General features: G+C 39.1%; 1 pseudogene; it reads left to right on the top strand.

Moving 5' to 3' along the window:
* LOC129402280 (olfactory receptor 2G3-like) overlaps positions 1 to 26,120 on the top strand; it is a 45,636-nt pseudogene extending 19,516 nt beyond the window's left edge.
* Positions 26,121 to 27,192: the final 1,072 nt, after the last annotated feature.

Below are 27,192 nucleotides of genomic sequence, written 5' to 3'. Positions count from 1 at the left end.
TTTTTCAAGGAAACTTTAGCATATCTGATTCGAGCCTAGAGATATTAGTCGAGAGTTATGGAGCTGTGAATGGCTAGTGAGATTAGAATCAGAGCAAGCTCATGGATTCTTGGATATCATAGATTGTTTAAACACCAGTCTAAATAGGAAATGAAATGTAAAACAGATAGCTGTTTTCCCTCATAGACAAAATAATTCTATAGAAAATATTCTAGGGAAAAAAAACTCAGTTGATGTCTTAAACATTGTGAAATTTTCATTATATTCACAATTGATTTTGTAGGGTAATCTGCGGCCACAATGCAGACATGTGACATATCAGAGAGCCTAGCAAGCTACCGAGAACAGCCCACCCACACGGAAGAGTCTGGCAAGCACCGCATGGCGTATTCAATATGCCAAATACAGTAAAAATAGCAGGTCTCTTCCCCTGAACCTGAAACAGCCTCCAATCATTGGAAAATCCGAATAAAGAGAGGCTACTAAAATCACAAAGCTGGAATGAATAGAGATGTAACTGGCACCCACTCGAGTAAATAGATGAACAATGGGATGACAGTGATACAGTGAATACTTACCATACACATAAGTCATTTTTCTATGACTCAAAGTATGATTGTTTCCAGCACATATATAAAATGGTTTAATCAAACATAAAACATTATGTAAAATAAATTTTAAACTATGGAGCCAGAGTGATAGTATAGCAGGTTGGGTGGCATACTGCTTGGCCTTGCATACTGCTGCTTATGGCTTAATTCTGAGGAACCTGTATGGTCACCCTCGCACACCGGTAGTGAAAACTGCTACCAGAGCGAGGAGTTAGCCCTGACACCAATGGTGTGGCCAAAATATGCAAAAAAATTAATTTATATGAAGTCCCTATTTAATATTACCAGTTATACATTGAATTTCTCTCTTAATAGTGAATGAAAGGAAGTAAGTGCATTATTTCTTTGAAACACCTTTCTCAGAGCTAACTTTATGACTTTGTTTCTCAGGCTATAGATCATTGGATTGAATGTTGGGGGAACTACTGTATACATAATAGTGAGAAAGAGATCCAAAGCAGTTGGAGATTCAGAGTGAGGCTTGAAATACTCGAAGGCAGATGTAGAAAGAAACAATATGACAACAGCGAGGTGGGGGAGGCAGGTGGAAAAGGCCTTGGCTCTGCCCTCTGCAGATGGCATCCTCAGCACTGAAGAGAATATGTGCAGGTAGGAGAACCCAATAAACAGAAAACAAAGAAATGACAGTAAGGCTGTAAAGAGAGAGACGTCTATTTCACTCATAAACTCAGTGGAGCAGGAGAGTCTCAGGAGCTGGGGGATGTCACAGAAGAACTGGTGAATGATGCGGGGAGCACAGAAGTGGATGGAGAAAGTAGCTGCCGTATGCATGACTCCAGAGATGGCCCCACTCACCCAGACACTGGCAACTCCATGGACACAGGTTCTGACATCCATGATGACGTCATAGTGCAGGGGAAAGCAGATGGCTATGTAGCGGTCATAGGACATCACCGTGAGCATGGCCATCTCGGCAGAACTACAGGTGATCAAACCAAAGACCTGCACGATGCATTCCCAGACAGAAACATTCCCACTGTGCATGAAAGTGTTGTAAATGAATCCTGGGACAGTCACAGTAATAAAGCAGAGATCCAGAAGGGAGAGATGCTTCAGGAAGAAATACATGGGGGACTGGAGACTGTCATCCAGGGACGTGATGGTGATGATGAGCATGTTGCCAGCTAACGCCAACACGTATAAGATCAAGAACAGAGAAGCGTAACAGAGGTTTTGCTCAGGTTTGGCTGAAAATCCCAAGAGGAGAAACCCACTGCCAGTGAAGTTATCCATATTCCTTGATTTCCTACTGTGGTTGACTGTTAGGAAAAAAATGGATGGGGCTGGAGCAATAGCACAGCGGGTAGGGCGTTTGCCTTGCATGCGCCCCACCCAGATTCGATTCCCAGCATCCCATGTGGTTCCCTGAGCACCACCAGGAGTAATTCCTGAGTGCATGAGCCAGAAGTAAACCCTGTGCATCGCCCGGTGTGACCCAAAAGGCAAAAAAAAAAAAAGTAAAGAATGGAATTTGTTGAATAGAATTATTTTTTGGTAACATCAGTCTAAAGCATGAAGATGAAGTTTGGGTAAGTAGTCAGAATCAAAACTTCTCCTTTATACATATAAAGAGGTTTTGTATGGTCATAACCATCTCAAACAGTTTAGTAACTTTGTCTATTTGAAAGGAATGAATGTTGGCTATGAAAAATTACACATTTGACATTGCTGTTTCAATTTTCTACATGATAACAGTATTCAATCTCCAGACATAGGTTAGTGGATGCAAAGTGTAGGATCGGGACATAGAGTAAAATAGTTTTAGGTCACATGTTTTGCATCAACCTTACTTAGTTGACTATTTTTTTCCACTTGTTCATTTTGGAGTTTTTTTTCCTCTTAGGCCATTCCCAGTGAAGCTAGGGGTCATTCCAGCTCTGTTCTCAGAAGTGTCTGAGAACCAGCTGGTCAGGAGCAGAGCTGGGATTCCTGCATGCAAAGCACGCCCTGAGCCAACCCTGGAACTGATCCCTTGCAACAACCAGTTTCTGAGCACTGCCAGGAGAGCACTGGAGACTCTGGAGCACTTCCAGCAAGGGTTCACTCACTTCAAGCCTGACAGTAAACTAAGGAGCACCTCTTCTTGGGCATGAGCTGTGAACTGCACATGTGTTTTACAGAATATAATTGGTGTGGCCAGGGGTCCTCTCAATGATGTCTGGGTTCTCCCTGCCCCCACTCTACAAAATCTGTAGACATCCGTCTGTGGATATGTGCACATGAAAATAAAACTACAAAGGAAGCCCAGGGAGCTTGCCTGCATGCACCCGACACCAGTTAGGTCCCTGGGACCACATGCTGCCCCACAGACAATTCTATCCTTTGGTGTCTGAGCACTCCTCGCTGGCATAGTGCTCCCTGGCACTGGAGGGCCCAGGAGCACCTCCCCCTCAGGCCCCTGAATGGAGCAGCTGCCCCTGTGTGTGAGTCACTGCAATGGCCGCAGGCCCCGAGAACTGCAGGGAGCTGCCCTCTCCATCTGTGGTGTCATTCCTCTCAATACTCTGCTCGGGAATAGGCGTCTAGACTCTCCTCAGCCTCCCTGTCACACACCCCTACACCCACACAGTGCCTATGCTGGAGGGTTATAGTTTTGTCTTGCTTAAGGGCAAATGTTTCTGATGCTTTTGTTCCTCACTCAGTATTTATCCTTGGAGTGAAAGAAAATTAGAATCTGGTTTTACTCCTGGGTGGAAATTAACTACCAAAGTGCAAAACTAACTTTTGACTCTGGAAAATTCTCTGATAATCTGAGAGAAAGGGAAGGAAGGTAGGAGGTGCGGTTAGACCGTGTGAAGCCCTCGTTCTAAATTTCTACAGTGAATAAACCAGCAAACAGCCAAAGTGTTACAAATGGGAATGAGCAATGAATGTTTGTCTACAGAAAAACGTTCTATTTTGTCTTTTTTATTTTGTGGTCGGTCAGCAGTGCTTGGGGATGACTCATAACTCTGTGCTTGGAGGTTGATCTCTGCAGTGTGGGGGGATCCCCTGTGTGTGTTTGTAGTTCCTATATACAAACCCAAATATGTCACAGTCACTGCGGCTAACAAAGCATCATGTTAATTGTCCTCCAACCCTAATTTCCCAGTGTGAAACCTTGAAACAACAGCCTCTCCAAAGGGTCTTGTTATAAGATAAGAATATTACTGAAATAAACTTAAAAATAATATATTCAATATTTAGTTAAAATATATGAGGTATGAAATATCATTTTCACAGAACAAAAATAGAGTAGTTGTAAACATTTATTTCAAATTTATATATATCAAATGCTATTAATTATTGAGCAGGTCACCTAAGTATACAAATAGTATAGTATATTTTGTCTATTTAAAATTAGCTCACTAGCAAAATCCATTGAGAAATTCTTAAACTGATGAACAATTACTTATAAGGAAAGTTTTCAGAAGGCTCTGAAAATAGGATTTTGAATCATTTTTCTAGAATGGAATAGTGATCATTCTCAGAACAATGATACATATATTTGAGGATCTCAAAATATGCAACGAGATATGAACAGAGTTGGTATGGAGTAAAAGGAAATAAACCAATATCAAGTAATTACTCCTCATTGTGATGTATGATTATTTTTCTTGCTGCATCGGAAGGTTATTTAAGTCCAGTTGTTAGAGAGGAATTATCTAAGATTGTCCCCAGCATAAATCAAAGCTAATCTGCAGATGCATTTGCTCATTCTAGCGGTTAATGGTGTTTTAGCTCTTGTGTGAGTGTGTATGTATGTGTATATTTGAGTGAGGTTTACGGAGTTAAAAGGGATTGTTAGGGAAGTGATCATTTTACACCACAAAAATGTTTCTGGATGGATGGAGTTTCTCTTTCTATAGTTAAGAAAAATTATGTAAATTTATGTATTTAAGTTTAGAAATCTCTTGAGATATCATTGTTTGTATGCCCTCAAAATATGTCACTCATTTTCATTTCTTTTTTATAATGTAGCCTATCTTTGTAGAACCTAAAAAAAAACTCACCAGAGCACACCCAGAAGTTTCTTACCTCTTCATATGGACAAACTGTCTGTTTCAGAAGCTGACACTTAGATAAAAGTCCTATCTTGGCCACTCAGTTCATTTCAATAAAAAGCAGTCTGTGGAGATTGGAACATACGTTCATTTCAGTCCTCTGGCCAACTGGGACTCGAGGTGCAGTCCCATTGGCAGCAATACAGTTCCCGGGTGCTCTGGGTATTGGCAATTTTGTGATACACCCTGGAGACAGACTTGCAATTGTATTGCACTTTCTTGCCATACATTTATTTGTTGAAATGATTAATTATCTCACCTAGCTATTGGAAGGATAGTTTTATTTGTGTTCATTGAAACACATCAATAATACATTATAAGTTGTGCTTCGACAATAAAATAGGCTCCAAGACAAATTAATTTCTTTAATAATTTAACTGACTGAATCAAAATTGAATTTACAATTTGATCTTGGGATAATGTTCCAGCTTGTAATTGCCCTTATTTAAAAATGGGATAAATACCCATTTTTTGCCAATTAAGCAATGAATATGCTTGTATTTAAATACAATTTTTACATTATGAAATTGCTATCATGGTTATGCCAGTATTTAAGTTTAGAGCATTGATGTACAAAGTTACTGCACCTCACCAAAGTATCCAAGCAAAGTATCCAAGGTTCTATGATTCTTGAATCACTATATGATCTATAGTCTGCCTTTTCCTTCTCCATCTCTTCTCCGCTATTTTCTGGTAATCTGAGTTTTATAATGCAAGGCCTAGGGCTTGACATTGTTTGATCCTATCTAATATCATTTGACATTCTTGGTTTATCTTTCTGCATTCCCCAGAGAAGTGGAATTTGTCATTAACTCTTTGACTTGTTTCACTTCACATACCTTCCAGTTCCATCGACACTGCAGCCAACTGTATGATTTCATATATTCTAATATCTGCACAGTATTGCATTATCTATGCAATAACTTCTTTATCCACTCCTCTTCACTGGACATTCAAACTCTGGCTATTGTACTAAGCATTGCAAAGAACGTAATTCTGTTTAGTTTTTGTGTTAATATTTTTTTATTGAAGGGGTAGATGGCCAGAAGTTGAATTGCTGGATTATATTGCTGTTCTAGTCCTACATTGTTGAGAAATATTCATAATGCTTTTTATAGAAATGAAAACAGACAGCATTCTAAACAGTGAATGATTGTTCCTTTTTCACAGCACTAGTTATTCTGTTATTTTTTATTCACCATTCTCACAGATGTGAGATGTTATCACTGTCTAATTTATTTATATATTTACTTATTAATCTGGGCTGTAGAGATAGCATTGCGGTTGGGCTTTCGCCTTTCACATGGCCACTCCATGTTCCATTCGCCCCCAATCTCAGGGAGCCCGGCAAGCTACTGAGAGTATGAAGCCCCCACGGCCGACCCTGGCAAGCTACCCGTTTGTATTGGATATGCCAAAAACAGTAACAATAAGTATCTTAATGAGAGACATTTCTGGTGCCCACTCGAACAAATGGATGAGCAACTGATAACAGTGACATATTAATCTATTTCTTTTATTTTTTTCATTTATGTGATATCAGAAGACAGCAAAAATTTCATCATATCTGTGGGTCATTTGTATGTGTTCTTCAAGGAAGTATCTGTTCATCATATTTTTTTTCTCATTTTTGATGAGATTTTTGACACTTTGTGGAACTTTTTGATGAATTTTGCATATAATAGATATAGCCTTTAATTGAACTATTGTGTGAAATATTTTCTCGTCTTAAGTAGGGTGTCATTTAATTTTAGCGTATGGGAGTTTTATATCCATAGGAGCCATTTTTAATAGCATGTAGTTCATTACTTACCTTGATATAACTTATGCTTGACCCATTATCAGATACTTAAATATTCTTTTAAGATTCACATTCTGGAGTGCTCTAGCTATGTATATCTGATGGACAGTCACAATTTGGTCTAATACCATTTGCTTTTATCATAGTTATTTGCAAAATATTGAATTATTTCTTAGATCAACACAAAGCAAAAATGTTTTTTATCCTCCTGTATTCAACATAGTCTTAGAAATCCTCACCACAGTTATGCAAGAAAAACAAATTATTGAGTTTGAAATTGGAAAATAAAAGGTGAAGTATCACAATTTACATCTGACATGATAATATATATAAAGGGAATTAAAACACAGTTTGAAAGGGTAATAGCTTAAAAATTAAATTTGTGAAATAAATATCTAGTGTTATATTAGGCTTACAACATAGAGAATATATCAGAAGATAAAATATTAATATCTTATAATATAATAAAATTGAAATGGAACAATTACCCCAACATGAAATTATTTTTTACAGATTCTATCTCCACAGGTACCATCTTCTAAATGACAAAAGTTTTCAGTAATAAGCCTCTATAGGGGGTAGGATTGGAGCTGGAAAACTGTAGGACCAAGACTATATTATCAAGAACTTTGTACAATAAAGTGCTTAATATACGTATGTATGCCTACATTTCTAGGATTTCCTAAATTAATAATTTATTTTAATATTTATTCTTTATGAACGAATGCAGAGTAATTCATCACTTTGAAAGGTGCTAAGAAAATGAGGTGTGGGATGTTTTGAAGGAAACGAGCATATCTGATTGGAGCCTAGAGGTATTAGTCGAGGGTTATGGAGATCTGAATGGTTAGTGAGATTAGCATCAGAGCAAACTCACAGATTCTCAGTTATCATAGATTGTTTAAACTGGTCTAAATAGGAAATGAAGTATGCAACAGATAGATGTTTTCCATCATAGACAAAAAAATTTATGAAAAAAAATTACTAGGGAAACAAAACTCAGTTGATGTCTTAAACATTGTGAAATTTTCATTATATTCACAACTGATTTTGTAGGGTAATGAACATATTCCTGGAATGTGCAGCCCCAAGACACATCATCATAAAGGCAAATATATATATACATATATATATATATACATACATACATATCTAAGAGATCTAAGAGCCCGGCAAGCTACCGAAAATATGCCACCCACACAGAACAGCCTGGAAAGCTCCCCGTGGAGTATTCAATATGCCAAATACAGTAACAATAACAGATCTCATTCCTCTGACCCTAAAACTGCCTCCAATCATTGGAAAAGACGAGTAAGGAGAAACTGCTAAAATCTCAGGGCTGGGACGAATGGAGACGTTACTGGCACCCGATCAAGTAAGTCCAAGAATAATGGATGACAGTGATACAGTGAATACTTAAAATACACATAAGTCATTTTTCTGTGACTCAAAGTATGATTATTTTAGTTTCCAAGTACCGCATACATAAAATGGTTTAATCAAACATAAAACATTATGTAAAATAAATTTTAAACTATGGAGCCAGAGTGATAGTATAGCAGGTTGGGTGGCATACTGCTTGGCCTTGTATACTGCTGTTTAATTCTGAGGAACCTACATGGTCACCCTCGCACAACAGTAGTGACAACTGCTACCAAAGCAAGGAGTTAGCCCTGACATCACTGGTGTACCCAAAATACGCAAAAAATTTAATTTATAAGAAGTCCCTATAAATATTACCAGTTATACTTTGAACTTCTCTCTTAGTAGTGAATGAAAGGAAGTAAGTGCATTATTTCTTTGAAATATTTTTCTCAGAGCTAACTTTATGGCTTTGTTTCTCAGGCTATAGATCATTGGATTGAATGTTGGGGGAACTACTGAATACATAATAGTGAGAAACAGGTCCAAAGCAGTTGGAGATTCAGAGTGAGGCTTGAGAAACTCGAAGACACCTGTAGAAAGAAACAATATGACGACCGTGAGGTGGGGGAGGCAGGTGGAAAAGGCCTTGGCTCTGCCCTCCGCAGATGGCATCCTCAGCACTGAAGAGAATATGTGTACGTAGGAGAACCCAATAAACAGGAAATAAAGGAGTCCCAGGAAAGCCACGAAGGCAGTGACACCGACCTCACCCAGATACTCATTGGAGCAGGAGAGTCTCAGGAGCTGGGGGATGTCACAGAAGAACTGGTGAATGACACGGGGACCACAGAAGTGGATGGAGAAAGTAGCTGCCGTATGCATGACTCCAGAGATGGTCCCACTCACCCAGACACCAGCGACCCCATGGACACAGGTTCTGACATCCATGATGACATCATAGTGCAGGGGCCGGCAGATGGCCACGTAGCGATCATAGGACATCACTGTGAGCATGGCCATCTCAGCAGAACTACAGGTGATCAAACCAAAGCACTGCATGATGCATTCCCAGAGAGAAATATTCCCACTATCCATGAAAGAGTTGTAAATGAATCTTGGCACAGTCACGGAAATGTAGCAGAGATCCAGAAGGGAGAGATGCTTCAGGAAGAAATACATGGGGGACTGGAGACTGTCATCCAGGGACGTGGTGGTGATGATGAGCATGTTGCCAGCTAACGCCAACACGTATAAGATCAAGAACAGAGAAGCGTAACAGAGGTTTTGCTCAGGTTTGGCTGAAAATCCCAAGAGGAGAAACCCACTGCCAGTGAAATTATCCATATTCCTTGATTTCTTACTGTGGTTGACTGTTAGAAAAAAAATAAAATCAGTTGAATAGAATTATTTTCGGCAACATCAGTCTAAAGCATGAAGTTTGGGTAAGAAATAAGAATCAAATCTTCTCCTCTCAATATGTAAAGAGGTTTTATATAGTGATAACCATCTCAAACAGTTTAATTTCTCTGCTTGAAAGGAATGAATATTGGGTATGAAAATTATGCATTTGACATCGCTGTTTCAATTTTACATATGATAACAGTATCGAATCTCCAGACATCAGTCAGAGGATGCAAAGTGTAGGAGTGGGACATAGAACAAAATACTTTTAGGTCACATCTTTTGCATCAACCTGACCTATTTGTCTATTTTTTTTCACTTGTTCATTTTGGAATGTTAAGCTTTTTTCCTTTTAGACCATTCCCAGTGAGGCTAGGGGTCATTCCAGCTCTGTCCTCACAAGTGTCTGAGAACCAGCGGGCGGGAGCAGAGTGTGGCATTCCTGCATGCAAAGCATGCACTGAGCCTATCCTGGAACTGATCCCTTGCAACAGGCAGTTTTGAGCACTGCCAGGTGAGCGATGGAGACTCTGGAGCACTCTACCCTGGGTTGAAACAACTTCAGGTTAGACAGGAACCTAGGGAAACCTCTTCTTGGACCTGAGCTGTGAAATGCAAGTGTGTTTTGCAGAATATCGGGGGAGTGGCCGACGGGTCCTCGCAAAGATGTTTGGGTTCTCTCTGCCCCCACCCTACCAAATCTGTAGACATCCGTCTGTGGATATGAAAATAAAACTACAAAGGAAGCACAGGGAGCTTGCCCTGCATGCACCTGACACCAGTTAGGTCCCTGGGACCGCATGCTGCCCCACAGACAATTCTATCCTTTGGTGTCTGAGCACTCTTGGCTGGCATAGTGCTCCCTGGCACTGGGGGGTGCAGCAGCACCTCCCCCTCAGGCCCCTGAATGGAGCAGCTGCCCCTGTGTGTGAGTCACTGCAATGGCTGCAGGCCCCGAGAACTGCAGGGAGCTGCCCTCTCCATCTATGGTGTCATTCCTCTCAATACTCTGCTCGGGAACAGGCATCTAGACTCTCCTCAGCCTCCCTGTCACACACCCCTACAACCACACAGTGCCTGTGCTGGAGGGTTATAGTTTTGTCTTGCTTAAGGGCAAATGTTTCTGATGCTTTTATTCCTCACTCATTATTTTTCCTTGGATTGAAAGAAAATTAGTAACTTGTTTTACTCTAGGGTAGAAATAAAGTACCAAAGAGCAAAACTGACTTTTGACTCTGGGAAAATTTTTGATAATCTGAGAGAAAGGGAAGGAAAGTATGAGGTAGGTTAAATGGTGTGAAACACTCGTTCTAAATTTCTAGAGTGAATAAACCAGCAAACAACTAAAGTGTTAACAAAGGAGAATGAGGAATGAATGTTTTTCTACAGAAAAACGTTCTATTTTGTCTTTTTTATTTTGTGGTCGGTCAGCAGTGCTTGGGGATGACTCATAACTCTGTGCTCCGAGGTTGATCTCTGCAGTGCAGGAGGGATCCCCAGTTTCCTGCTGCAAAGCCTGTGCTCAGCCTGCCGACCTGTCTCTCTCACCCTGATAAATACTATTTCAAAGCAGTGTGTGTTTGTAGTGCCTATATACAAACCACAATATGCTCACAATCACTGAGGCTAACATAAAGCATCATGTTAATTGTCCCCAACCCTAATTTCCCAGTGCGAATGCTTGAAAAAACAGCCTCTCCAAAGGGTCTTGTTAGAAGATAAGAATATTTTGAAAGAAACTTGAAAATAATTTTTCCATCTTTCAGTTGAAAATTCTGCGTTATAGAATATAATTTTCACTCAATAAAAGAGTAATTTATAAAGTATCATTTAAATTTATATATTAAATATTATTATTGAGCATGTCACCTAAGTATAAAATAGTACAGTAATATTTATATGTGCTCTCTGGAAAACAGTCTTTAGTTAAATCAATTTTGTAACTACCTAGTAAGAAACAGGCTAATCAGTAGTCAAGAATATTTTGTCTATTTATAATTAGTTTGCTAGTAAAATCCATTGAGAAATCCTTAAATTGATGAGCAATCACTTACATAAAAATATTTCAGGATGTTATATGAATAAATTTTGATTCTTTTTATTCTGAAATGGAATCGTGATCATTCTTAGAACTAAGATATTATATATAAATCTTAGGATATCAAAATAGATAGGATCTCCATACCGAGGTAGAAATAGTATTGGCATAGAGTATAAGAATAACCAATAACAAGTAATTATTTCTTACTGTGAGTGTATGGTTATGTCTCCTGCTCTGTTGGAAGGGTGTTTAAGTTTGAGATTAGTGTAGACAAATTTTTCCCACAGAGGCGTTTCTCAGCGCAAATCAAAGCTGATCTCTTGGTACATTTGTTCATTCTAGGGTTGAGGGTGTTTGACCATTGTGTGGGTGTGCAACTGAGTGTATTTTTAAGTGAAAGGTACCGTATTAAAGGTACTGATAGGGAAGGGATCATTTTATTCCACAAAATTTTGTGGATGGAAGGAGTTTCTGATCCTCTCTTCGATGAAAATAATGTAAATATTTGAATTTTAGTTTAAAATGTCAAGGAAAGGTATTATTCTATTTATGCCTCAAAATCTGTCTTTCTTTGTATTCCATTTTGCATTATATCCTATCTTTGTAGAAAGAAACTCACCAGAGCACACTCAGAAATTTCTTACCTCATCATAGAGGTTGGAGTGATAGCACAGTGGGCAGGGCGTTTGCCTTGCATGCGGCTGTCCGAGGTTCTATTTCTCCATCCCTCTCGGAGAGCCCGGCAAGCTACCCATGGCGTATTTGATATGCCAAATAGAGTAACAAATCTCACAATGGAGACGTTACTGGTGCCTGCTCGACCAATCAATGAACAATGGGGCAACAGTACGACAGTGCATCATAGGAACAAGCTGCCAGTCTCAGAGGCTCACACTGAAGTTAAAGTCATATCTCTGCTACTCAGTTCCTTTCACTAAAATATAAACTCGAGAGTATAACACAAACCCATTAAATTATTTGGCCATTTGGGGCTAAAGGTGAAATCCCATTGGCAGCAACAGAGATCCTGGGTGCTCTGGGTATTGGCAATTCTGTGCAATACCCTGGGGTCCAAACTTGCAGTTCTATCGGGCTTTCTTGCAATGCAGTTTTTCTTTTGAAATGATTTAATTGCCTCACCTAGTTGCAGTAAGTATAGCTTTGTTTGTGTTCATTGACTCATATCTAAGTACCGTATGAGTTGTGTTTTTTTTAAGAATTTATTTTATTGAATCACCATGTGGAAAGTTACAAAGTTCTCTGCTTATGTCTCAGTTATACAATGCTCAAACACCCGTTCCTTCACCAGTGCCCCTTTTCCACCACCAAAATCCCCAGTATAACTCCCACCCCCACTCCCCCACCACTGCCTGTGTAACTGATAGATTTCACTTCACTTTCTCTTTACCTTGATTACATTCCATATTTCAACACAAGACTCATTACTGTTGTTGGAGTTCCCCTACTGCCAAGGAAGCATTTGATATTTAGTTTTCTTTTGCTGAGACTGAAGATATATGAAGGCCGCTACTGCGGTCGCGTGGTTAAGGATTTCTGTATTTTAGTATTTTAGCAATTAAGTCCAGGGAGATTTATGTTAGATTTGCATAATTTCCCCTCCTTGGGCAGTATGGGGCAATGGCTTAGTTCACAGTCGAGAGACATGGCTGCAAGCAGTTTCTGGGAGCAAAAGTAGTCTAGCTGGCTTCCTGATCGTGGTCCATCAGCAGCAAAGCGGCCGCACCGAAGTTGTGACCACCCGGGTCAAGTCTTAGCGGAGCGCGAGCCGGTATCGGTTCTTGCCTGAGACTGCCCCAAAGTCCTGCTGTTCCAAGTACATAACTGTCTTTTTTCTCCTTCCCATGCCTCCAACTTCATCCCTGCTTATAATCCTCATAATAAGGCAGACACCATGCTGCTTCCCCCCGGAAAGGAAAAATAAAAAACGAGAAAGAGAGATGTCTCACCTCCTCAGCCAGTGTGAGTAGTGTTTTGATTATAGAATATGCTAGGAGACCAATTAATTTTGTTAAATAATTTTATTGACTGGTCACAATTTAATTTATAATTTGACCTTAGGATAATACCCCTGTTTGTTACTATCTTTATTTAAAAATGGGGTAAATACCCAAAGTTTAAGCAAATTAAGCAAAGAAATATCATAGTATTTATTTTAATATTTAATATTATAGATTTGTAAGCATGATTATAGTACTGCTAAAATGAGAGCATTGATGTATAAAGTTACTGGGACTTTGGTTACCAATTTATCCAAACAAAGTATCCAAGATTCTCCATCATTTTCCCTCCGCGACCTCACATCTTACTTCTCTACTTCTTCTTCCTTACTCTCTCATAATCTGATTTTTACAATGCAGGCCAAGTGTTTGTCATGGTTTAATCCCATCCAATGTTATTCAACATTCTTAGTTTATCTTTCTGTATACTGCAGATAATTGATATTTGCCATTTACTTTCTGCCTAATTTAACTTAACATACCTTCAAATTCCATTGAAATAGCAGCCGACTGTGTGATTTCACCTGTTTTTATGACTGCACAGTATTGCATTATCCATACAATAACTTTTGCATCCATTCATTGGATATGCCATGTCCTGGCTATCATATTAAGCTTTGCAATGAGCATAGTTGTTCTTAGTTTTTATGTATTTTTTTTGTTGCTGTCGTTTGGGAGGGGTAGATGCCCGGAGGTTGAATTGCTGGCTCATATTGAAGGTCTATTCTTACTCTTTTGAGAAATATTCATAATGCTTTTCATAGACACTGAAACAGAAAACATTCCAACCAACAGTGAGCATGGGTCCCTTTCTCACAGCACTGGTCATTCTAATCTATTTTAATATATATTTTATTTATGTCAATCTTACTGCTTTGACATGTTATCACACTCATTTTTATTTACCTATTTATTTTCCATTTCCCTGATATCAGAAGACAAAGATCACTTTCTCATGTCTGTGAGTCATCTGTTTGTCTTCTTTAGGGAAGTGTCTGTTTTTCTTTTTCCCCACTTTTGATTGAACTTTTTGTACTTTAGAGTTGAGAATTTTGATAGCCTTATATATAATGGATATTAGCCTTTCTCTGAACTATTGTGTGAAATACATTCTCATGTTCAATAAGGTGTCTTTACATTTTTGTTTGCAAGGCTTTTTTTGACATAGAAACCATTTTTAATTTGATGGAGTTTGTTTATTTACGACATCACTTATTTTCACACCATTATCAAATAATTGATGATTCTTCTGAGATACATATTCTGGAGAGCTCTAGCTATGTTTATGTGATCAACATTCTATATATTTTCATCTACTGCCATGTTCTTTTATCTAGTTAATAGCAAAAGATTCAAAGATTTCTATTCAAGATCAACAACAAAGCAAAAATATTTTCTCTATCATCCTGCAATCATCACAGTCTTAGAAATCCTTGCCACAGCAATCAGGCAAGAAAAAGAAATCATTGAGATCCAAATTGGAAAAAGACAGTAAAATATCACTATTTACATATGATAAGATAATACACATAAAGAAAATTAAAACATATCAGGAAAATGGAACCAACTTAAGAAAATTAAATATGTGGATCAAATGTCTATATTTCATTAAGCTTACATCATGAAGAATATAATTCAGAAGATAAAATGTTGACATTGTACAATATAGCAAATGTAAAATAAAACTTCATATTCCCTAAATATCAAATCATCCTTTATAGACTATAATTCTTCAGGGACTATTTTCTAAATGACAAAATTTTCACTATTAGGCTTTTACAGCTGGAAGGATTGAAGCTGGAACATAGTAGGTCTGAGACTATATTGTCAACAGTTTTGCAAATAAATAAATATGGCTAAAAATAAATATATAAAATAAAATTGCAATGCTGTAGTTATCTTAGACTATTTTCTTATTTAAATATTCATTCCTTTTGAATGAATGCACCATTATCCATTAATCTGAAGAGGCAAAGCAAATGGTGTTTGGGATGTCTATAGGGAAACTTTAGCATGTGTGGTCGATCCCACATGGATAGGTGGAATGTAATGGAGCTCTGATCAGCAAGTGATGTTAGAATCAGAGTGATCTCATCAACTTTTGAATATCGGATATTGTTAAAACTTCAGTGTGTCTAGGAAAACGAGCTGTGTATAGTATATCTAACTATTTTCCACCATCATCACAGAAATTACTAGGGAAACAAAATTAAGTTGATGTCTTAAACATAGTGAAATTTCCATTATTTTCACTTCTGACTTTGTAGGATAATAAATTATTCACAAGTCATTTTTCTGTAGCTCAAATTATGATTGTTTGGTATTCCAGATAGAACATACATAAAATGGTTTCATCAACCATAAAACACCACTTAAAAATAAATTTTAATCTATGGGGCCAGAGTGATAGTATGGCAGGTAGGACACTTGCCTTGAATACTGCTTGGCCTTGCATACTGCTGAAAATGATTCGGATCCCAGAAACCCATATGGTCTCCCTAGCCCACCAGGAGTGATCCCTGAGCACAAAGCCAGGAGTAAGCCCAGAGTACCAGCAGGTGTGGACAAAAGCACACAAAAAATTATCAATCACTATATAAATATTAGCATTTATATATTGAACTTGTTTCCCAATAATGAACGAATGGAAGTAAGTGCTTCTTTTCTTTGAAACACCTTTCTCAGAGCTAACTTTATGGCTTTGTTTCTCAGACTGTAGATGATTGGATTGAATGTTGGGGGAACTACTGTATACATAATAGTGAGGAACAGGTCCAAAGCAGTTGGAGATTCAGAGTGAGGCTTAAAATACTCAAAGGCACCTGTAGAAAGAAACAAGATGACAACAACAAGGTGGGGGAGGCAGGTGGAAAAGGCCTTGGCTCTGCCCTCCGCAGATGGCATCCTCAGCACAGAAGAGAATATGTGCACATAAGAGAACACAATAAATAGGAAACAGAGAAATATTAGCAAAGTCACAATTGCAGTGACCCCAATATCACCCAGATACTCATTGGAGCAGGAGAGTCTGAGGATCTGGGGGATGTCACAGAAGAACTGGTGAATGACATGGGGACCACAGAAGTGGATGGAGAAAGTAGCTGCCGTATGCATGACTCCAGAGATGGTCCCACTCACCCAGACACCGGCGACCCCATGGACACAGGTTCTGACATCCATGATGACATCATAGTGCAGGGGCTGGCAGATGGCCACGTTGCGATCATAAGACATCACTGTGAGCATGGCCATCTCAGCAGAACTACAGGTGATCATACCAAAGCACTGCATGATGCATTCCCAGAGGGAAATATTCCCACTATCCATGAAAGAGTTGTAAATGAATCTCGGCACAGTCACGGAAATGTAGCAGAGATCCAGCAAGGAGAGATGCTTCAGGAAGAAATACATGGGGGACTGGAGACTGTCATCCAGGGACGTGGTGGTGATGATGAGCATGTTGCCAGCTAACGCCAACACGTATAAGATCAAGAACAGGGAAGCGTAACAGAGGTTTTGCTCAGGTTTGGCTGAAAATCCCAAGAGGAGAAACCCACTGCCAGTGAAATTATCCATATTCCTTGATTTCTTACTGTGGTTGACTGTTAGAAAAAAAATAAAATCAGTTGAATAGAATTATTTTCGGCAACATCAGTCTAAAGCATGAAGTTTGGGTAAGAAATCAGAATCAAATCTTCTCCTCTCAATATGTGAAGAGGTTTTATATAGTGATAACCATCTCAAACAGTTTAGTTATTTTCTCTGCTTGAAAGGAATGAATGTGGGGTATGAAAATTATGCATTTGACATAGCTGTTTCAATTTTACATATGAAATCATTATCGAATCTCCAGACATAAGTCAGAGGATGCAAAATGTAGGAGTGGACATAGAATAAAATTGTTTTAGGTCACATGTTTTGCATCAACCTGATCTTTTGTCAATTTTATTAAACTTGTTCATTTTGGAATGTTAGTTTTTTTCCCTTTTAGGCCATTCCCAATGAGGCTAGGGGTCATTCCAGCTCTGTTCTCAGAACTGTCTGAGAACCATCTGGCGGGAGCAGAGTGTGGGATTCCTGCATGCAAAGCATGCCCTGAACCTATCCTTGAACTGATCCCTTGAAACAGGCAGATTCTGAGCACTGCCAGGTGAGCGATGGAGACTCTGGAGCACTTTACCCTGGGTTCACTCAACTTCAGCTTGCCAGGAACTTAGGGGCACCTCTTCTTCGTCCTGAGCTCTGAACTGCAAGTTTGGTTTGCAGAATATCGTGGGAGTAGCCCAGGGGTCCTATCAAAAATATTTGGGTTCTCCCTGCCTTCAGTCTACCAAATCTGCAGACATCCATCTGTGGATAGGAAAACAAAAATATGCATGAAAATAAAACTACAAAGGAAGCCCAGGGAGCTGGCCTGCATGCACCCGAAACCAGTTAGGTCCCTGGGACCACAGGCTGCCCCACAGACAATTCTATCCTTTGGTGTCTGAGCACTCCTGGCTGGCATAGTGCTCCCTGGCACTGGGGGGTGCAGCAGCACCTCCCCCTCAGGCCCCTGAATGGAGCAGCTGCCCCTGCGTGTGAGTCACTGCAATGGCCACAGGCCCCTCGAGAACTGCAGGGAGCTGCCCTCTCCATCTATGGTGTCATTCCTCTCAATACTCTGCTCGGGAATAGGCGTCTAGACTCTCCTCAGCCTCCCTGTCACACACCCCTACAATCACACAGTGCCTATGTGGGAGGGTTATAGTTTTGTCTTGCTTAAGGGCAAATGTTTCTGATGCTTTTGTTCCTCACTCAGTATTTTTCCTTGGAGTGAAAGAAAACTAGTAGCTGGTTTTATTCCTGGGTAGAAATAAACTAGCAAAGAGCAAAACTAACTTTAGAATCTGGAAAATTCTCTGATAATCTGAGAGAAAGTGAGGGAAGGTAGGAGGTGAGGTTAAACGGTGTGAAACACTCGTTCTGAATTTCTAGAGTTAATAAATCAGCAAACACCAAAGTGTTAACAAGGAGAATGAGCAATGAATGCTTTTCTACAGAAAAACGTTCTATTTTGTCTTTTTTATTTTGTGGTCGGTCAGTAGTGCTTGGGGGTGACTCATAACTCTGTGCTCGGAGGTTGATCTCTGCAGTGCTGGTGGGATCCCCAGTTTCCTGCTGCAAAGCCTGTGCTCAGCCTGCCGAGCTGTCTCTCTCCCCCCAGAAAAATACTATTTCAAAACAGTGTGTGTTCGTTGTGCCTATACACAAACCCCAATATGCTCACAGTCACTGCGGCTAACAAAGCATCATGTTAATTGTCCCCAACCCTAATTTCCCATTCTGAATGCTTAAAAAACAGCCTCTCCAAAAGGTCCTGTTAAAAGATAAGAATATTACTGAAAGAAACTTGAAAATAATTTTTTCCATCTTTTAGTTGAAAATACCTGTTATAGAATATCATTTTCAATCAATAAAAGAGAGTAATTTATGAAGGATCATTTTAAATTTATATGTTAAATATTATTATTGAGCATGTCACCTAAGTATAAAATAGTACAGTAAAATTTATATGTGCTCTCTGGAAAACAGTCTTTAGTTAAATCAATTTTGTAACTACCTAGTAAGAAACAGGCTAATTTTTAGTCAAGAATATTTTGTCTATTTATAATTAGTTTGCTAGTAAAATCCATTGAGAAATCCTTAAATTGATGAACAATTACTTGCATAAAAATATTTCAGGATGTTCTATAAATAAATTTTGAATCTTTTTTTCTGACATGGAATCATGATCATTCTTAGAACTAAGATATTATATATACACCTTAGGATATCAAAATAGATAGGATCTCAATACCGAGATAGGAATAGTATTGAATAGAGTATAAGAATAACCATAACAAGTAATTATTTCTTACTGTGAGTGTATGGTTATGTCTCCTGCTCTGTTGGAAGGGTGTTTAAGTTTGAGATTAGTGTAGACAAATTTTTCCCACAGAGGCGTTTCTCAGCGCAAATCAAAGCTGATCTCTTGGTACATTTGTTCATTCTAGGGTTGAGGGTGTTTGACCATTGTGTGGGTGTGCAACTGAGTGTATATTTAAGTGAAAGGTACCGTATTAAAGGTACTGATAGGGAAGGGATCATTTTATTCCACAAAATTTTGTGGATGGAAGGAGTTTCTGATCCTCTCTTCGATGAAAATAATGTAAATTTTTGTATTTTAGTTTTAAATTTCAAGTAAAGGTATTATTTTATTTATGCTTCAAAATCTGTCTTTATTTGTATTCCATTTTGCATTATATCCTATCTTTGTAGAAAGAAACTCACCAGAGCACACTCAGAAATTTCTTACCTCATCATAGAGGCTGGAGTGATAGCACAGTGGGTAGGGCGTTTGCCTTGCATGCGGCTGTCCCAGGTTCTATTTCTCCATCCCTCTCTGGGAGCCCGGCAAGCTACCGAGAATATCCTGCCTGCCTGGCAGAGCCTGTCAAGCTATCCGTGGCTTATTTGATATGCCAAAAACAGTAACAAGTCTCACAATGGAGACGTTACTGGTGCCTGCTCGACCAATCGATGAACAATGGGGCAACAGTACGACAGTGCTTCATAGGAACAAGCTGCCAGTCTCAGAGGCTCACACTGAAGTTAAAGTCATATCTCTGCTACTCAGTTCCTTTCACTAAAATATAAACTCGAGAGTATAACACAAACCCATTAAATTGTTTGGCCATTTGGGGCTAAAGGTGAAATCCCATTGGCAGCATCAGAGTTCCTGGGTGCTCTGGGTATTGGCAATTCTGTGCAATACCCTGGGGTCCAAACTTGCAGTTCTATTGGGCTTTCTTGCAATGCATTTTTTCTTTTGAAATGATTTAATTGCCTCACCTAGTTGCAGTAACTATAGCTTTGTTTGTGTTCATTGACTCATATCTAAATACAGTATGAGTTGTGTGGTTTTTATAATTTATTTTATTGAATCACCATGTGGAAAGTTACAAAGTTCTCAGGCTTATCTCTCAGTTACACAATGCTTTAACACCCGTTCCTTCACCAGTGCCCATATTCCACCACCAAAAACCCCAGTATAACTCCCACCCCTCACCCCCCCACCACTGCCTGTTTAACTGATAGATTTCACTTCATTTTCTCTTTTCCTTGATTACATTCCATACTTCAACACAAGACTCATTACTGTTGTTGGAGTTCCCCACCCCAAAAAAATAACAGCCCTACTGCCAAGGAAGCATTTGATAATTAGGTTTCCATTGCTGAGAGTGAAGAGATATGAAGGCCGCTACCGCGGCCGTGCGGCTTAGGATTTCTGTATTTTAGCATTTTAGTAATTAAGTCCAGGGAGATTTAAGTTTGAAATTGTGTAATTTCCCCTCCTGGGGCAGTATGGGGCAATGGCTTAGTTCACAGTCCACAGACTGGGCTGCAAGCAGTTTCTGGGACCAAACGTAGTCTAGCTGGACTCCGGATAATGGTCCATCAGCAGCAAAGCGGCCGCACCGAAGTTGTGACAACCCGGGTCATGTCTTTGCGGAGCACGAGCCGGTATTGTTCCCGGCCCAAGACTGCCCCAGGGTCCCGTTGTTTCAAGTACATAACTGTCTGTTTTCTCCTTCCCATGCCACCAAGTTCATCTCTGCTTATAATCCTCATGATATGGCGGACGACACGCCACTTCCCCCAGGAAAGGGAAAAAAAACGGAGAAAAAGAGATGTGTCACCTCCTAGGCTGGCGTGAGTTGTGTTTTGATTACAGAATATGCTAGGAGACCAATTAATTTTATTAATTAATTTTATTGACTGCTCACAATTTTATTTATAATTTGATCTTAGGATAATGCCCCTGTTTGTTACTGCCTTTATTTAAAAATGGGGTAAATGCCCATAGTTTAAGCAAATTAAGCAAAGAAATATCAGAGTCTTTATTTTAATATTTGATATTATAGACTTTTTAGCATGATTATAGTACTGCTAAACCTGAGAGCATTGATGGATAAAGTTACTGGAACTTTGAATACCAATGTATCCAAACAAAGTATCCAAGATTCTCCATCATTTTCCCTACGTGGCCTGACATCTTCCTTCTCCACTTCTTCTTCCTTACTCTCTCATAATCTGATTTTTGCAATGCAGGCCAAGGGTTTGTCATGGTTTGATCCCATCCAATGTTATCTGACATTCTTAGTTTATCTTCCTGTATACCACAGATAAGTGATATTTGCCGTTTACTTTCTGCCTAATTTGACTTAACATACCTTCCAATTCCATCGACACAGCAGCCAACTGTGTGATTTCACCTGTTCTTATGACTGCACAGTATTGCATTATCTATACAATAACTTTTGCATCCATTCATCTGTATCCATTTATTGGACATGCCATGTCCTGGCTATCATATTAAGCTTTGCAATGAGCATAGTTGTTCTTAGTTTTTATGTGATTTTTTTGTTGCTGTCATTTGGGATGGGTAGATGCCCGGAGGTTGAATTGCTGGCTCATATTGAAGGTCTATTTTTACTCTTTTGAGAAATATTCATAATGCTTTTCATAGACACTGAAACAGGAAACATTCCAACCAACAGTGAACATGGGTCCCTTGCTCACAGCATGGGCCATTCCAATTTTTTTAAATATATATTTTATATATGCCAATCTTACTGCTTTGACATGTTATCACACTGTCATTTTCATTTATTTATTTTTTGCATTTCCCTGATATCAAAAGACAAAGAACACTTTCTCATGTCTGTGAGTCTACTGTTTGTCTTCTTTAGGGAAGTGTCTGTTTTTCTTTTTCCCCACTTTTGATTGAACCTTTTATACTTTAGAGTTTAAAACATAGTAGGTCTGAGACTATATTGTCAACAGTTTTGCAAATAAATAAATATGGCTAAAAATAAATATATAAAATAAAATTGCAATGCTGTAGTTATCTTAGACTATTTTCTTATTTAAATATTCATTCCTTTTGAATGAATGCACCATTATCCATTAATCTGAAGAGGCAAAGCAAATGGTGTTTGGGATGTCTTAGGGAAACTTTAGCATGTGTGGTGGATCCCACATGGATAGGTAGAATGTAATGGAGCTCTGATCAGCAAGTGATGTTAGAATCAGAGTGATTTCATCAACTTTTGAATATCGGATATTGTTAAAACTTCAGTGTGTCTAGGAAAACGAGCTGTGTATAGTATATCTAACTATTTTCCACCATCATCACAGAAATTACTAGGGAAACAAAATTAAGTTGATGTCTTAAACATAGTGAAATTTCCATTATTTTCACTTCTGACTTTGTAGGATAATAAATTATTCACAAGTCATTTTTCTGTAGCTCAAATTATGATTGTTTAGTATTACAGATAGACCGTAAATAAAATGGTTTCATCAACCATAAAACATCACTTAAAAATAAATTTTAATCTATGGGGCCAGAGTGAGAGTATGGCAGGTAAGGCACTTGCCTTGAATACTGCTTGGCCTTGCATACTGCTGAAAATGGTTCGGATCCCAGACCCATATGGTCTCCCTAGCCCACCAGGAGTGATCCCTGAGCACAAAGCCAGGAGTAAGCCCAGAGTACCAGCAGGTGTGGACAAAAGCACACAAAAAATTATCAATCACTATATAAATATTAGCAATTATATATTGAACTTGTCTCCCAATAATGAACGAATGGAGGTAAGTGCTTCTTTTCTTTGAAACACCTTTCTCAGAGCTAACTTTATGGCTTTGTTTCTCAGACTGTAGATGATTGGATTGAATGTTGGGGGAACTACTGTATACATAATAGTGAGGAACAGGTCCAAAGCAGTTGGAGATTCAGAGTGAGGCTTAAAATACTCAAAGGCACCTGTAGAAAGAAACAAGATGACAACAACAAGGTGGGGTAGGCAGGTGGAAAATGCCTTGGCTCTGCCCTCCGCAGATGGCATCCTCAGCACAGAAGAGAATATGTGCACGTAGGAGAACCCAATAAACAGGAAACAAAGAAATGACAGGAAAGCCACGAAGGCAGTGACACCGACCTCACCTAGATACTCATTGGAGCAGGAGAGTCTCAGGATCTGAGGGATGTCACAGAAGAACTGGTGAATGACACGGGGACCACAGAAGTGGATGGAGAAAGTAGCCGCCACATGCATGACTCCGGAGATGGTCCCACTGACCCAGATGCCGGCAACCCCATGGACACAGGTTCTGACATCCATGATGATTTCGTAGCGCAGGGGCAAGCAGATGGCCACCTAGCGGTCATAGGACATCAGTGTGAGCATGGACATCTCTGCAACAGCACAGAGGGCGAAAACAAAGCACTGCATGATGCATTCCCAGAGGGAAATATTCCCACTGTGCGTGAAAGAGTTGTAAATGAATCTTGGCACAGTCACGGAAATATAGCAGAGATTTAGAAGGGAGAGATGCTTCAGGAAGAAATACATGGGGGACTGGAGACTGTCATCCAGGGACGTGGTGGTGATGATGAGCATGTTGCCCGCTAAAGCCAACAAGTAGAGAAGGAGGAACAGACAAGCATAGTAGATTTCTAGCTCAGGCGTGGCAGAAAACCCATGAGAATAAACCCACTCATGGTGAAATTCGTCATAGTTCTGCTGTTGGTTGTAAAACAAGAAAGACTCATAAGTAGATGTTTTCATAACATCATTCAAAACCTTAAGTATGTGGGGAACTTGATTATTAATATAGAGGAGTTTTTTATAGTGATAGGCAGACTGACTAATTTACTTTGTATCAGTTGAAAGCAATGAACATGAGTATGATAATAATAAATTCTAACATTTCATTTCAATATAATGACAAAAAGTTTGTAATGGTCAGTTACATAGTATAGAGGTTAGATCATATGCTTGTTCCCAAACTGTTTTATGCTTTTGTTTTTGTTGCTTGTGCGTTTTTTGATTTTTTGCTTAATTGTTTTGGGGGCCATGTCTGTGGTTCTGGTGGGCCACACCAGGCTCTGTGCTTAAGTGTGATCTGAGAACCAGGAAGTGATGTCACCTGTTGATCCTCACCTCTACCTGCCAGGCAGGCTCTGACCCCTTAGCGCTCTCTTTTCCCTGACACAGTTTCTCTCCCAGCCCCCTGGGGTCTCCTGATATTTGCCAGCTGTATCCCTGGACACCTCTAGGACTGCCCGGCTAGTTCTATTTGGTTTTGACACCACAGACGCATGCTACACCATGTCTTCAGTCCCTAAGTATGAACCACAGGCAGATCTGGGCAAGAACTTCAACATAAAGTAACATACAAATTAATCTGGAAAGTGTTCTCAGTAGAAAATTTCACAAAAAAGACACCTTCCCTAGTGTATCGTTAAAATATAATAACTTTGCTAAAATACATTTAAAAAACAGTTAAGTAAATTATAAGATTGATTTAAACATGGTTTTGTGTCCAAAATTTCTAATAGCATAAGGCTTTATAGAGTAAAATAATAAGTGCTACTAATTTAATAAGTAGTCACTTATGCATACAAGTATTACAGCTCAAAATGTGCATGACCTCTATGAAAGAGCAAATTATTTAACACGTTTTAAAGCAATTTATGTTAAGCAAAGTAAGCTTGTATGCAAATAGTGTTTTAATCACAGAACACAAAACAGTTTAGTTTTAGATTCATTTTAAATTAGTACATTAGCCAAAATGATTAACAAATTTTAAAAGCAATAAGATAATTGATAAAATAATTATTTTTAAGCTTATTTCAGTAATATTTTTATCTTTATCAAGACCCTTTGGGGAGGCTGTTTTTTTCAAGCTTTCACACTGGGAAATTAGGGTTGGAGGACAATTAACATGATGCTTGGTTAGCTACAGTGACTGTGAGGATACTGGGGTTTGTATATAGGCACTACAAACACACACTGCTTTGAAATAGTATTTTTCAGGGGGAGAGAGACAGCTCGGCAGGCTGAGCACAGGCTTTGCAGCAGGAAACTGGGGATCCCCACACACTGCAGAGATCAACCTCCGAGCACAGACTTATGAGTCGTCCCGAAGCACTGCTGACCAACCACAAAATAAAAAAAGACAAAATAGATCATTTTTCTGTAGAAAAACATTCATTGCTCATTCTCCTTTGTTGACACTTTGGTTGTTTGCTGGTTTATTCACTCTAGAAATTTAGAACGAGACCTTCACACCTGTAGTTCTCCCGAGATGGCCATGCTTACGGTGATGTCCTATGATCGCTACATGGCCATCTGCCTGCCTCATCCAGACGTCATCATGGATCTCAGAACCTGTATCCTTGGGGTCACCGGCGTCTGGGTCAGTGGGACCATCTCTGGAGTCATGCATAGAGCAGCCACTTTCTCCATCCACTTCTGTGGCCCCCGCATCATTCACCAGTTCTTCTGTGACATCCCCCAGCTCCTGAGACTCTCCTGCTCCAATGAGTATCTGGGTGAGTTCGGTGTCACTGCCTTCGTGGCTTTCATGTCACTCCTTTGTTTACTGTTTATTGGGTTCTCCTACCTGCACATATTCTCCTCTGTGCTGAGGATGCCATCTGCGGAGGGCAGAGCCAAGGCCTTTTCCACCTGCCTTTCCCACCTCGCTGTCATCATATTGTTCCTTTCTACAGGTGTCTTTGAGTTTCTCAAGCCTCACTCTGAATATCCAACTGCTCTGGACATGATGATCACTGTTATGTATACAGTTGTTCCCCCAACATTCAACCCAATGATCTATAGCCTGATAAACAAAGCCATAAAGTTAGCTCTGAGAAAGGTGTTTCAAAGAAATAATGCACTTAATTCCTTTCATTCACTATTAAGTGAGAAGTTCAATGTATAACTGGTAATACATATAGGGACTTCTTATAAACTAAATTTTTTGCAAATTTTGGCCACACCACTGGTGTCAGGGCTAACTCCTCGCTCTGGTAGCAGTTGTCACTACCAGTGTGCGAGGGTGACCATACAGGTTCCTCAGAATTAAGCCATAAGCAGCAGTGTGCAAGGCCAAGCAGTATGCCACCCAACCTGCTATACTATCACTCTGGCTCCATAGTTTAATTTATTTTACATAATATTTTATGTTTGATTAAGCCATTATATATTTTGCTACTTGGAAACTTAAGTAATCATACTTTGAGTCGCAGAAAAATGACTTATTTGTATATCTAGAACCCTTTTAAATAAAGAGGACTCTATTAAACATTGCATTTGGATCAAATTATAAATTAAATGACTTCAGTCAAATAGATTCAGTTCAATGAAGCATTTTGAATGTTCTGAATTTAGAGCACAAGTGATGATGGTTTTCTATCATTTGATCCAATAAACATGCCAATAAACATGCAGCAATAATCTTAATAGATTGGTGTGATCATTATATCAACTCAACAGGAAAATAACTTGCAAGAAAACTAAGTATGATTGCTAATTTGGTCTCTAGGGAACTTACAAGAAGCTGTAAATACGCAGGGCGCCCAGGAACCCTCCCTCGCCAAAGGGACCTCAGACCTACCCTCACGAGGCCAAAGAATTGAAACAGACTTACTGTTCTGTTCTCCCCAGACCGTATTTTGCTGAAAGGGACTGAGTTACAGGTCCAGGGACTTTCATCTCATGTCAAGTGCACACACTGGCAGCTTATCCATATGTTGAGGGAAGAAGTTCCTGAACGTCTTCTGGTGATTTCCTTAGGTTCCAGAAAGGTAAGATAAGCTGTATCTTACAGTAGAGATAAGGAGAATTAAATACCAATAATGACAGATGGTTTTCAATGTGTAAAATAAAACCAGACATTTTATTCATTGAAACATTTGTAAGAAACAACATAATTTCAGATTATTTTAATGAAAAATGAAATATTGAATGAAAACTGAAAATTTCTTCCATAACAAAAACATTTTGTATACTGC

The sequence above is a fragment of the Sorex araneus genome, chromosome 2, assembly GCF_027595985.1.
Source record: "Sorex araneus isolate mSorAra2 chromosome 2, mSorAra2.pri, whole genome shotgun sequence".
Taxonomy (NCBI): domain Eukaryota; kingdom Metazoa; phylum Chordata; class Mammalia; order Eulipotyphla; family Soricidae; genus Sorex; species Sorex araneus.
Note: the sequence above shows the minus strand (reverse complement) of the source record. Positions and strands in the feature narration are given on the sequence as shown.